The following is a 12,390-nucleotide window of genomic DNA, read 5'->3' as shown; positions in this document are numbered from 1 at the left end:
ACAACAGAAAGAGATCACTCACTGCTTACCATCACCGGCAAAACAGACTTCACTTGGGTTGAATTTACTAGCAATCAAAATCAGAGCAAGATAATGTGTAAAACAAATCCTAAAAACACCTTCTCCCTACCCCTCCTACGTTCCCAAGCTAAACTTTATTCCCAACTCTCTATCTCCTCCCACAAGTGGTGCAGGGAGATGAGGAGTGGGGGTTAATGGTGAGTTCGTCACACATTATTTCTGATGCTGCTTTCTCCTCAGGGAGAGGAGTCCTTCCCCTGCTCCACTGTGGGTCCCCCACAGGGTCACAAGTCCTACTAGAAAACTGCTCCAGCATGAGCTCTTCTCTCCATGGGCCTGCAGCTCCCTGCCAGGACCCTACTCCAGCAGGGGCCTCCCAAGGGGTCACAGCCTCCTCTCAGGCATCCACTTATTCCAGTGTGGAGAATCTCAGTCCTGGCACCTGGAGCACCTCTTCCCTCACCTTCTCTCAATGTCTGCACAGTTGCTCCTCTCACATATTCTCACTCCTCTCTTCTCTGGCCATAGTTAATGCTTCACAAGAACTTTTTTCCTGTTTCAAGATATTATCACAGAGTCATTACTACCATCTCTGACTTGGCTTTGGCCAGCAGAGGGTCCATCCTGGAACCATCTGGCATTGGCTCTCTGTGGGAGAGGCTTCTGGTAGCTCCTCACAGAAGCCATCTCTGTAGTGCCCCCATTACCAGAACCTTGCCATGTAAACCAAATACAACTTCCCAATGCTCTGGGATTCTTGATGCTTATAGAGAGTTGCAAAAAGAACTTCTTCTTCCTTTGCACCCTGTTTCCAGCCTTTCTCTATGCCTGAGCTCTCCTTTGGTGCCTCCCACTCACTGCACTTCTCTAACCCTAACAGTGCATCTCCATCTGCTCCCTCAGGCTGCAGCTGGCAGCCTTCCCAGCTCCCCTCCCTCTCTCTTTGCCTTCCCTGCCCAGGTGTGTGTAGGCACTTTGCTGTGCAGCAAACTGGATACACCCTCCTGAGGAGAGGACAGAGGGAGTGCATACCATGTTATCCTCCACGGTTTCACCTGTCAGTGAAAAGCAGAAAATCTCAGATGGTGAACTAATAAACTGACCAACAACTGCAGCTGTAGAAGGGAGGGAGCCTTTGCCTAAGGTGAGTGTCATGAGCCTGCAGGTTCAGCACAGCCTTGCTTCCCTGGGCTGGGCAGGGCAAGGGTAAAGCCACAGCAAGAATGTGGCCTTAAAACTATGTGGGCTTTGTGGATTTGCCCCTTGGTTCTAAGGAGATCTTGGATCTCCCTGCTTTTTGGGTTCTGTAGGCTTAAATAGGGGAGAAAATGAAGGAAAATCCCAGACAGAAAATTACACAAAATTGAGACTAATGTAAATACTTTGGGGAAAAACACCAGCATGGAGAGACTTGTTGCTATTCTCCAAAACACTCTTTAGAAAATCCAAAACTTGAAGGCAGTTAAGAAAGCACAACAGAGGTGCCAGATTGCCTCTGCTGTTTTGCCACAGGTCAAGGCTCTCCAGCATTTGCCATTCAGATTAAGTAAGAGTTGACTGGGAAGGAACGTATTCCAGTATCTTTCTCTCATCACTGTAACCTTTTGAGGGGCAATGGAGATTTAACTCCACGTGCTGGTCAGCTTGGTGGATCTCAGGAAATTAACAGCTCTTCCTTCTCAACTATATTGTCTCTGTTACAATTCAGCTGTGGGTGTTGGACAAAATGCTCTCTTAATGACTATTCTGAAGCCTGTTTCTAGGCCACCTGAGAGCACGCACTGTGGGTAAAGACAAACCCAGCCAAAACCAGTTGTACAAATGACTGGACATCTCATTATGCCACGAACATCTTGAACCATCAAATCCCTCTTGGATCACCTCTTGCCTTTCTAAGGCGCTGGAGTCTCACTGATGGCAGATTCTGGAGATTTTAAGGGACATTTTTGCCCATGGGTGGCAGTTTGGGAACAGCCATGCGGGCTTTCCTGTGCCTGTGCAGCTGTGGCTCTGACAGCATGACTCACAACAAGCTTTTCCCAGCGCCTTACCAGTTAATTCTTTCCGTTTCTTTAAATGAGACACAGGGCAAATGTGACTCATTGTCATTTCTGGAAATGACAGACTTGCAAAGTGAGGCCCAGGGGAGTGTCTGCCTTGTGCCATGCAGCTGGGATCAATGGGCAATTGCCTCCTGACCTCATCCCTTTCCCTTCTACTTTCAAAATTAGCATTCCTACTTGAGTTTTGACAGCCAATACCAGGAAAGACTTTCTGTTTTTCTCTGTTGACTTTGTGTGAAGTTAATGTTCTTGGTAGAAAGAAAGACAAATTGCTTGAATGGAAGAACTTGTCAAATTTTATGCTGGTGTTTCTTTATTAAAACCACATACTTTGATTCCTCTCTGCACACACCAGCCTTGCCAGGAAGGCAGATCTCTTCTTGGATAGATCCATGGCTGTTAGAACTGGTCACTGTGGTGCTGGCAGCTGGGCTAGTGCATCATGTGTACCATTTTGTACTGTTTCTGACTGCTCCATGGCACTGGATCAGCACCTCCCTGGAACAGGCACCCACAGCAGAACGTGTCCATCTGGCTTGCTGCTGGTACAGCAGCTGCAGCCTGACCTTTTGGTGTGTGGCTCTTCCCTGGCACTTCCCAAATTAAAACCATGTGGGCCTTCTGCAAAGCTTCTGCTTCACTCTAACAGTCCTCATGATCTACATTAGCACTGGTGTTAGTCCTGCCTAAACTTCTCCAGATGCAGAACAGGCCATCTTTGCTATCAGGACACATAGCGAGCACTTTAGGAATCTTTGCCCCACTGCTGTGTAACACAAAGGGTCTGGCAGCACTTTTGAGCTTTTTGGGCTGTGAGCTTAGGAGAGGTGAACAAAAAAGTAAAGAGAACAGAACACAACAGGGAACTTCATTTTATTCTTGCTCCTTAAGGTCAAAGTCAGGGCTTGCCCAGCTATGTGGTACCCAGCCAAACTGGGCACACCCCTGAGAGAATCACCAGAAGGATGAACCTGCATCTACCTTAACTAGACAATTTTGCACAGACAAGAAGACCTAGGCGGCTTTCCAGGCTGTTTCATGCACAGCCCTCCCCGTGGTCACAGCTAATAATTTTATGTGGTGTGCATGTTCTTACGGGAACACAGCCTAACGGAAAAAGACTGCACACATAATTAAATGTAGCCCTCCCAAGTGACTGCTCTGTTTGCAAGGCACCTGCAGCTGGGTGAAAAAGATGAAACTTCAAGCCTCCACACATCTGGGCTTGCAGCAGACTGTAGTCACTGCAGACTTAGACACAGGAGCTTAGCATTTACAGAGGTTCATGGAAAGCAGGCGTGGTATCTGCCCCCTCTCTTCACCTCCTGGTGCTTACTGGTGGGCTGGGCATAGCTGGCACACCCCCCAGCAAGGACACACTTTGGAAAGACTGCAGGTGGATTTGGCAGCCTGGACATCTCTGCATGTTTGCCAGTGCTGGGGAAGGAGGGCACAAAAGGCAGCAGTGCACACAAAGCTGTGTCCTTGTAACTTGGACACTCCAGGGTGCAGGTGGAGTAAGCAGAATGTTCAAGGCACTGAAGTGGGAACCTGGGCAAGCAGGAGTGAGGTAGTGTCTGAGACCACAGAGCAAATATTTGCCTGCAATGCATTAAGGGAGATAACTGAAAGGCAGCCAACAAAGGGTGGAGGAGTCTGGTGGAGACAAGGCCCTGCTTGTTTGCCCAGCAGTGCAAAGGACATAAATGCAAAATCAGGGCCATTTGGGCCTCTCAAGAAGCTGTAAAAGGTGAAAAACAAGAGGAAGCCTGTTACAGCCCGTCTGCACGTGCCTAAATGCCCTCTGAGCCCTGGTAGCTCACCTGCCTCTCATCTGCTGGCTTGTACCTCTGAGAAGCATCTTTCCAGGCAGGGACAGGAAGGTTAAAGGCTTTTCCTGTGCTGTCTCTCTTGCTCCACACCTGCAGAAGGAGCTGAGCTCTGCCTAGGAAGATGGGGGTGGGGGGTGAACACAGCTGGCACCAGCTCCTGATCCCATCTTGAACTTCCAAACCTCACAGTTTGATTGGTCAAACAAACTGCATCTACCTCCTGCTGGATCTGTGGCATTAGGTTTTTCATGATCCACTCAATTAGGAATCTTTGTTACCTGATAAGGATGCAGGAGCAGGATGCAAGAATAGATCATGTCCTTACCACCACGGCAGAATTAGAGCCCCTTATGTTCAAGGAATCAGATTTTAAAAGGCAGAAAATATTTTTTGTGATGCTTTATTCTGAGTAGTAGCAAAACTCAGGCTCTGTCTGGACCAGACAGATGTTTGGGTTGGTGCCAAGTTGGTGACATCATTTTTTTTGTACCTGGTTTTGCTGTTAACAAATTTCATGTGTATCCTGCTTTCTCAGACAGATTTAGTAGCACAGGGAGGGCTTCATCCCAGTGGTGACAGCTGCCTTGGCCCCAGAAGTGGGACTGTGTCTTCCCCAACACCAGTGGAGCAAGAAGTCCTGGCTCCTGGCAAGGCAGAGATGACAAGGGCATCTCCTTTCACCCCACTGCCCCTCTCCCAGAGCACTTTGGATGGTTTCTTTTCAGGTTTCTTCCACTTTTTGCTATGAAAATCCTTGTTGAGTCAGACATCACCTTCATGTTCAGAGGTGAAAAACTGCTCATGTACTGCTCTACCCTTCAAGTGAATCCTCCTGGCCTCTTTGGAAATGAAGAGATGCTGGATGATACACTCCAACACCTGAAAAGAAAGAGTTATGTCCCTGAGGAATAATCAATTATGTCTCTGAGGAATGGTTAATCTTCCATCCCTGGACTGGACAACGTTTCCTTCCTTCAGTAACTGTTATGGGCAGAGGTAGTTAGCCCTGGTGAAGGGGCCAGCCACCAGAACCTGCCCTGCTGTCTGTGTTGTTGCATTTCTCCCTATCTCTGGGCTTCATGTAGGGGCTGTGCCCCCAGGGGAAAAGCCTGCCCTTCAAAGACATCTACCTCACACCCATCCAAGAGAAACCTGGAAAAGAAAGCTGATGGTACTGTGGGAATTATGATTATTTTCTCAACTGATTTGGGTTTTTTTGCACTCCCTTTTTGTCCCAAAACTGTTGTAAGCTGGAAACATGGTACCAGGTTCTGCAAAACTGCTTGCTCAGGGACAGTGAGACTGTGGAGCCATTTGACACAGCTGACAGCAGCAGACACTTCGGAAAAGAGTATGGCATGATAAAAGACCTTCCTTCATCTACTGCTGATAAGCATTTGGGAACTTTTGGAGGGAAAGGTTGTTCTGGGGCCTCCATGTTTATCAGTTCTTATGGAACTAATGCCACAGGTTTGTTTAGAAGCTTTGGGGACCTGTAGAAACTCTTAAGACCACCAGTTCTGTCAGCAGAGGGTAACTGTGCGTCTTGTGGAGCAGCTCATCCTTTTGCTGAATTTAGAAACTGTTCTCTGCTAACTCCCTCTGGTGTCACCCACACCTGGTTGTATCAGAAGAGGTGAATAGTGGTTTTCCTGTCACATCTCCCTTCAGAGTCCTGGTTTAAGATCTCTGCTGTACCTTCTCTGTTTAGCAGGTGAAGCATTCTAGTACCTTTGCTGTGTCCAGGCAGAGAACTGTGTGCCTTACTTCCAGCTTCCCAGAGTCTGCCCTCTCCTGCTACTGGACCCATCTTGAGATGGGGAGACCAGAACTAGGTGGAGGACTCACAGTGAAGAAGAGTAAGAATTCTCTGGTCATATGCACCAGAGGATTAAATTATCTTTATTACCTCTCTCATAATTCTCAGCCTTTTATTTCCTTTTCTAACCACTGCTGAGCACACCAAAATATTCATAGCAGCTCTTGGGTGTCTTCCTGAGTGGCAACAGCTGACATGGAGTTCATCAGTCAGCACCACAGAAAGGATTGCTTTTGCCCCGTGCCCACTACTTTGTGTTCATCAGAGCTGCATTTCATCTGCTAATTTACCGCCCAGTTATTCTGACATTGTGGGCACATTCTGATGTTGTTAAGTAAAGAGACAGAGCTTGTTAGACTCCTGTCTGCCAGGTAAACCTTGGGAATATGAGTAAGGAGAACAGGATCCCTGAGCTTGCAAAGCATCTGAAATAAGAGTGTAAAGGTATAACTTACCCTGTCCTCCATTAGCCACTATTGCTACTTGTCAGAAAAACAGAGATCAAAGAGTGATATATAGAGATCTACCAATCCACTCTTGTTTGAGTTGTTTTTCTTTTGGGTCAGCCTCTGGATTTGGTTATGCCTTTGGAAAGCCTAAGGCTGCTCCAAATGCTGGATTGCACTTCAGCACCCAGTGTTGTTGCTGGGGAGTGGTGACTTTCCCCATAGCAGATGGAGTGCTCATGTGACACTTCGTACACTATGTATCATCTATTTACATCTTTTTTTACATTAGCAACAGATGGCTTGGCATAATTATATTTTTTAAATTAGGGAGAATATGTATCTAAAACTTCACACATTTTCTAGAGCCTATTTTACTATTCCTTTTTACTTTTGCAGCAACAGCACTGAGGTCTTAAGGAAGGACCTCCCTTATCCTTCCATCACCTTCTGTGAAGAGGTGTCACACTAAACAGGCAGGTAGATACAGTATAGCAGTAAGCAAGCAGAAACTCCCCTAGTCCTACAAAGGGAGAGGAAAAGGCAGCTTGGAAGGAAGCAACACAAAAGGGAGAAGAAACAGACTTATGGGCAGTAAGGGAAGGGGAGAAAGAGAAGCACCAGGACTGACAAAATATACCTTCAAAAGCTAATTGAACTCAAGCCCTACAAAAGCATAACCTTGCTTCAAAAATATAAAACCCAGCAAAACATGAGTTCAGCAGCTGGTTTCTTCACGTTCCCTTTTTTGGCATATAAGGCTGTAAGCATGGGGTCTCTGATACTGAATTTTTCTCAGGAAATATGAGACTTGTTGTGAAGAAGGGTTAATGTAAACCAGGACTTTTCTATGCTCATGTGACTCTCAAAGCTGGGGCTGTAAGCAGGGCTGGTTTGGTTTAGCAGTGCTGATGCTGTTATAATAAAAGAAGAGGCACTTGTTAAGATTATGGGAAGAGATACAGCATAGACCATGAGCAGTCAAGATACTGAAATCTCTTTATCAGACCACATTTGCCTGGAAAGTAAAAGGTCCTTGAACAACGAGGAGTGAAATACATCTTCAACATTGCCAAATGAATCATCATCCTTGTGCACAATGTCAAACCTTGAACACCTGGCAATGCTCAAACTGCTGCCTTTTGTTAGGAAGGGACTGGGGTTTAGTGGGAGTGGGCCTTCAGAGAAGGGCAGGAGAATGCAACTGGGACATAGCAGGTTTAATCTGCATTCTTTACTGTAAAGGGCTGTATCAGAGGGAAAGGAGACATCCACAGGGGAGCACATCTGTCCACAACCTCATCATTGCCACAGTACTGTCCATAGGCAAGTACATGATCTTTCTGGTTCCAACAGGAAGAATTAGAGTACAGCTCTGGGTGGAAACATCTCTCAGGCAATGGCCCATGGGCAGTACCAAGATCTGCAGACAGAGCTCTGGGCAAAGGCTGTGGTACCCCTTGGTGACCAGCGGGCTATGTGTTTGTAAGTAGATCTTTCCAGCTCAGGCATGCATACCTGCTGAGATGCCATTCTTTTGCCAGATTATTTTGACCCGTGCACCTTTGCTGCAGTGTATCAGATGATGTGCCTACTGGTTCTTGCTTGGTGTTTCTCAGCAAGCAAACATGGTATGGTGGGTGGATGCAAACCTAGTTTACATTTTTACACTACTTTTACTCCTCTGTAAATCCTACTCAGTAATGACTAATCCCCAAGCTGATTCCCCTTTCCCATTCGGACTATTTTATTTTTGCTAAATTTCAGTACTTGATAAAATTTAACCCTTTAGGGTGTTCTTGTTTTGATTTTTCAAATGCTATATGGAGAAGTGGTTTGCTCTAAAGCAGTACCCCAATGGAGATTAAAGGACACATCCCTTCCAGGAAAGCATAAGTACCCAACAAAAATGTACAGAAAGTGCAGATTGAAAAAGAAACTATGGCAGATACCTACAAGGAGTCAGGTGAGGTATCTGGGTATAGGTGTACTTTCCAGAGGAGCCCACCTGTCCCATGTCTGTTCCTGAATCTTCCCATGATGTCAGGGACAGCTTGAGCGATGCAGTCTCTACTTACCTGCCCTCATCTTTATCAAGATTGACACACACAGGTGTCACTGGGTAGTGACTGGCTGAAGCAAACAGAGCAGAAGGACAGAAGCAAGCTCATGTTAAGCTTCTCTGAAAAGCGTTGTGCAACCAATTCATTCCTGCTGGGCTCTGGACACTGTATCTGCAGCAGCTCAAAGATGAAACAGATACCCTGAGAAGCCAGGTGGTGCCCAAAAAGGTTGGAAAGCCCTGCTGCAAGATAAAGGAGCACAGTGTGAGGACAACCCCACCAACTCATAGGGGTGGAGGGCCAGCTGCCACCTCTAGCTCAGCCCTGTCCCTGGGGAATGGCTTTCCTCTGCAGTGTACAGTGAAGCTGCTCTGCAGTGCTGAGGGAGCAGTGGGGCATGCCTTGCTTTGCTGCAGCACCCCTCCATTGGCTCACCAATGCTGAGGGCCAATGCCCAGCCTGCAGCTTCATCCTGGCCTTGCTTTTTGTCTGCCTCACACTCCTCATGAGATGACCATGGGCCTCTGTTAGGATCTGATCTCACTACCCCTCATACCTTGCTGGGGGCTTTTGTTTAGGGATTTCCTGGCTAGCTAGTGGTCCCCTGACTCCCTCTCTCTTTCAAAGGGTAAAGATCTCCCTGCTTTCTTCTTCCATTCCTGGCAATGAAACATCAGCAATTGGGGATTATGGGATGTTTCATCTATCCCCTACACCCCTTTGCCCCAGATCTACCACAGCAGCTGCAGTGCCCCTGTGAGTCACTGAGGCCTTCACTGAGGGCAGCAGCCCACAGTGAACGGGAGAACAGGAGGTAGGACGGAAGTTCTGCCAGGGCTGGGGCAGCGTGGCTAATTCTGCTGCTGATCTAACATCTCTAAAAAATTATTATCAATAACCTGTTTCTTCCAAGCAAAGTGAATCAAAAATGAAAATCTGAATTCAGTGAAGGGTTTGCCCAGCAGCTCAGAATGGGAAATTCATGGGATTTCCAGAGAAGCGGCTTTGTTGGCACCATGTTGCCAGTCCTTATGATTTTAATCAAGTATCTTACGCGGTTGGTTTCTTTCCTAGGGTTCTTGCAGTTGCAGTATGATTACTGAGTTTTCTCTTCTTCTTTTCATATTGAGGCAATCTTTACTTGTGGGAGCTGTGAAAGAAATCATGAGAACTAGAGCCCAGAGGCCCAAAATACCTATATGTAAATAAAGGTTAACACCACAGAGATTATTTTCAAAGCAATGTTTTGTTTTTCATCAAGAAAAGACTTGTACCTGACAACCTCAACGATAGAGAAAACCAGTCTCTCCAGATGTGACTGAAACTGAATGCAACTGCTCCTTAGTTTGTGGGCTCTTCTCCAGCCTCCCAGGTGCAAACACAGCCTGCTTAAATAGGAGGTCTCTCTGATGCCTTGTTTCTTCTGGTGCTTCATTCTCCACTTGCAGCTACCAAACCAGGGAAGTTATTGGTGTAAGGAAAAAGTCTGCTGGACTTCAGATTCTGCACCTTTTTTTGGAAAAGGCACCAGACCCAGAATGCCTAGCTGCTTGCACGGACAGGAGGCAGAACCACAGAGCTGTAGTAAACTATCTTCAGGTTGCTGCATGAGGAATTTCGCCCTTTAACAACAGACACATCTAGCTTCCTTCCTGATCCATGGCCTGTGAGATGCAAAAGCATTAAGGGGTTGACTGGAAGGGATATTTAGGGGTAAGGTGGGAACTCTGTTGCAGTATGTAAGCAAGCGATTCATCAAAATTTGTTTTGTGATCTTCATTTTGGTCCTTACAGAGAACAGTAAGAAAGTAGGAGGGGAATGAACAAAACCGCCAAATCCTACAAGGAAAAGAGAAATTAAACTAGAGCAGCTTCAGGTCGCATTGGTCAGATGCTGAAGACCATAGACATAAACTGTCATAAGCTAGCAAACTGATGAGGTATATTTTGGGTCAACCTGCATTAAACTCATTACCATGACCCTCCTTAGAGCCCACACATAATAGCAACCACATCAGACAGCACCAAGTCCTGGCAACTAGATGGTGAAGAAGGCTGGAAGATAAAAATGTGACCTTCTGCTCTGGAGAGTAAGGACACATCCCATTCAATGATGGGAAGCCTATGCCTGAAAAAGGTGGTTTACCAAGTAGTACTTGACTGCCCTGTATAAAGTGTGGATTATTTTCAGGTTTTGCTTTATCCCCATCTTGGTAAAAGAAGAAATGAGTTTCCAGAATGAAGGCAAAAGGGGGAAGGGGTAGAAAACAATTTTTGACTGTGAAGCACAGCATATGCTAGTGTGAAGCTGAACAGCTTTCCATGAAACATATCCTAGCCAAGCTATTACTAACACCTGATACACCCATGGTCCCCCATTAGTTGCCTGCCAGCAGTGAGCAATGGACTCAATATTATCAATTATGTTTCTTTCCCCTCTCCTTCTCTCCCACCAATTAATCATCTGTTAATCATGAGAAACAGTCCTCTACTTGGAAAATATCAGACAAACAAGGAGTTTTGCCAATAAAACGGAATATTATAGTAAATAATCTTTAAGGTGTCCTGAAATAAGGTGTAGCCATATTGTTATGCCATAGATTTTAAACACTGCTATTAAGTAAAGTTCCTGGGAAAAGGTAAGCTGGTCAGGTCTGCCAGCTGATGCATACAGGTAATGTGTGTCAGAAACACCATGAGCAATAAATGGTGAGATCAAGCTTCTTTGGTCTCACATCTATTAAGGCCCAGACTAGCTGGCTTGAAAGCAGCCACCTTTTCATTGTCCTGCCCTTTCCCCAGGCAGGACTAGCTGTGCAAAAAACAGTCCCTACAGGTGTCAGCCTGCCTTCAGAGGCCTCCCAGGAGAGGTTCCACAACACAAAATCCCCTCCCCAATCACTTTGGCAAATTTGTTCTAGTCAAAGTCTCATTTGCTATCATTCAAACTCCAGCCATATGGGTTTCTCCAGTCCTACCTAACACAGAAAATACTATCCTGCTTTAACATAAATAAAGACCCATATCTTCATCAGTCTATCCAGTAGTCAAAATACCAGTTTCTTCAACCTTTATTTCTGGATTTATTTTATAGTCTTGTCATAATTCTTGCGCCTTCCATCAAGCATTAGCATAAACAAAGAGAGACAAGATATACAGATGTCCTCATATGAGGTCATACAGTACCATGAGAGGCCATACATATCAATGAGAGTATATTACACAGTTAGAAATTTACTTTAGGAGGACTCCCCAACCTGCCACACCCTTTCATTTCACCTGTTCAGTAGAGCAGCCCTAGCATTAGACATGAAGGTTGTGATAGAAATCCCATGGCAAGATCTCAGATTACTTGTATCCTTTTATGTGGATGCCAAGGTGACAAACAGATAAGGCAGCATGGTACAGAGTGGGGCATACTAAGAGGCTGAATCCAAGCTGTAGAAGATGAAATTGAGTTCTAAACTCCTTCTCTTTTTCCCTGCTTTTGCAGTATTAATTACTTATTAGTTGGATAAGCTTCTCATGCCCTGAATGAAAAAAATTCTCACATTACAGAAAGCACCTCTACTTACCGGTGTCTAATGATGTGCTGTCCATATAGGAGCAGGACCTCAAGACCTACGGCTGCTCTAATCCTCTATAAATCCCTAAGATGAATAAGACTGAAATTCAGCAGTTTCTTCCCTAGTTTAAAAATGCAGCACACACAAAAGGGAAGAAGGCAATCTACTAGGACACATCATCTCAAAGAAATAGGGATAATAAGACTTAATGCTCTGTCTCCATGGAACAAATGCCCATGTAGCTTTCAGTATGGGTGACTAACAGGCAGTTTTCTGTTTGGCTGACAGCTGGAAGCACAAAACCTACCCAAAACTGCAACAATACAACAGACCTCCTAAAAAATCCATGTCCTTTGGCAGCCTTGGCTGAGGAACTTTCAAGTGTTAAGATGAACTTTTGCAAGCACATAGGCATCAGGTGTCAGGACAAGTGTAGCACATATTCATCAAACATTCAACCTGATTTAACATCAGTTAGCATCTTACCGGTTATTCAATTACACATTTTTCTGTAAACACTGGAATTGTGTACCAAAGCAGGCTACAAAGTTAACAAAAGACTTGGCCCAACTTGGCACTG

The sequence above is a fragment of the Molothrus ater genome, chromosome Z (assembly GCF_012460135.2).
Source record: "Molothrus ater isolate BHLD 08-10-18 breed brown headed cowbird chromosome Z, BPBGC_Mater_1.1, whole genome shotgun sequence".
In the NCBI taxonomy this organism is placed as follows: domain Eukaryota; kingdom Metazoa; phylum Chordata; class Aves; order Passeriformes; family Icteridae; genus Molothrus; species Molothrus ater.
The sequence above is the reverse complement of the archived record's forward strand: the minus strand, read 5'-3'. Positions refer to the sequence as shown.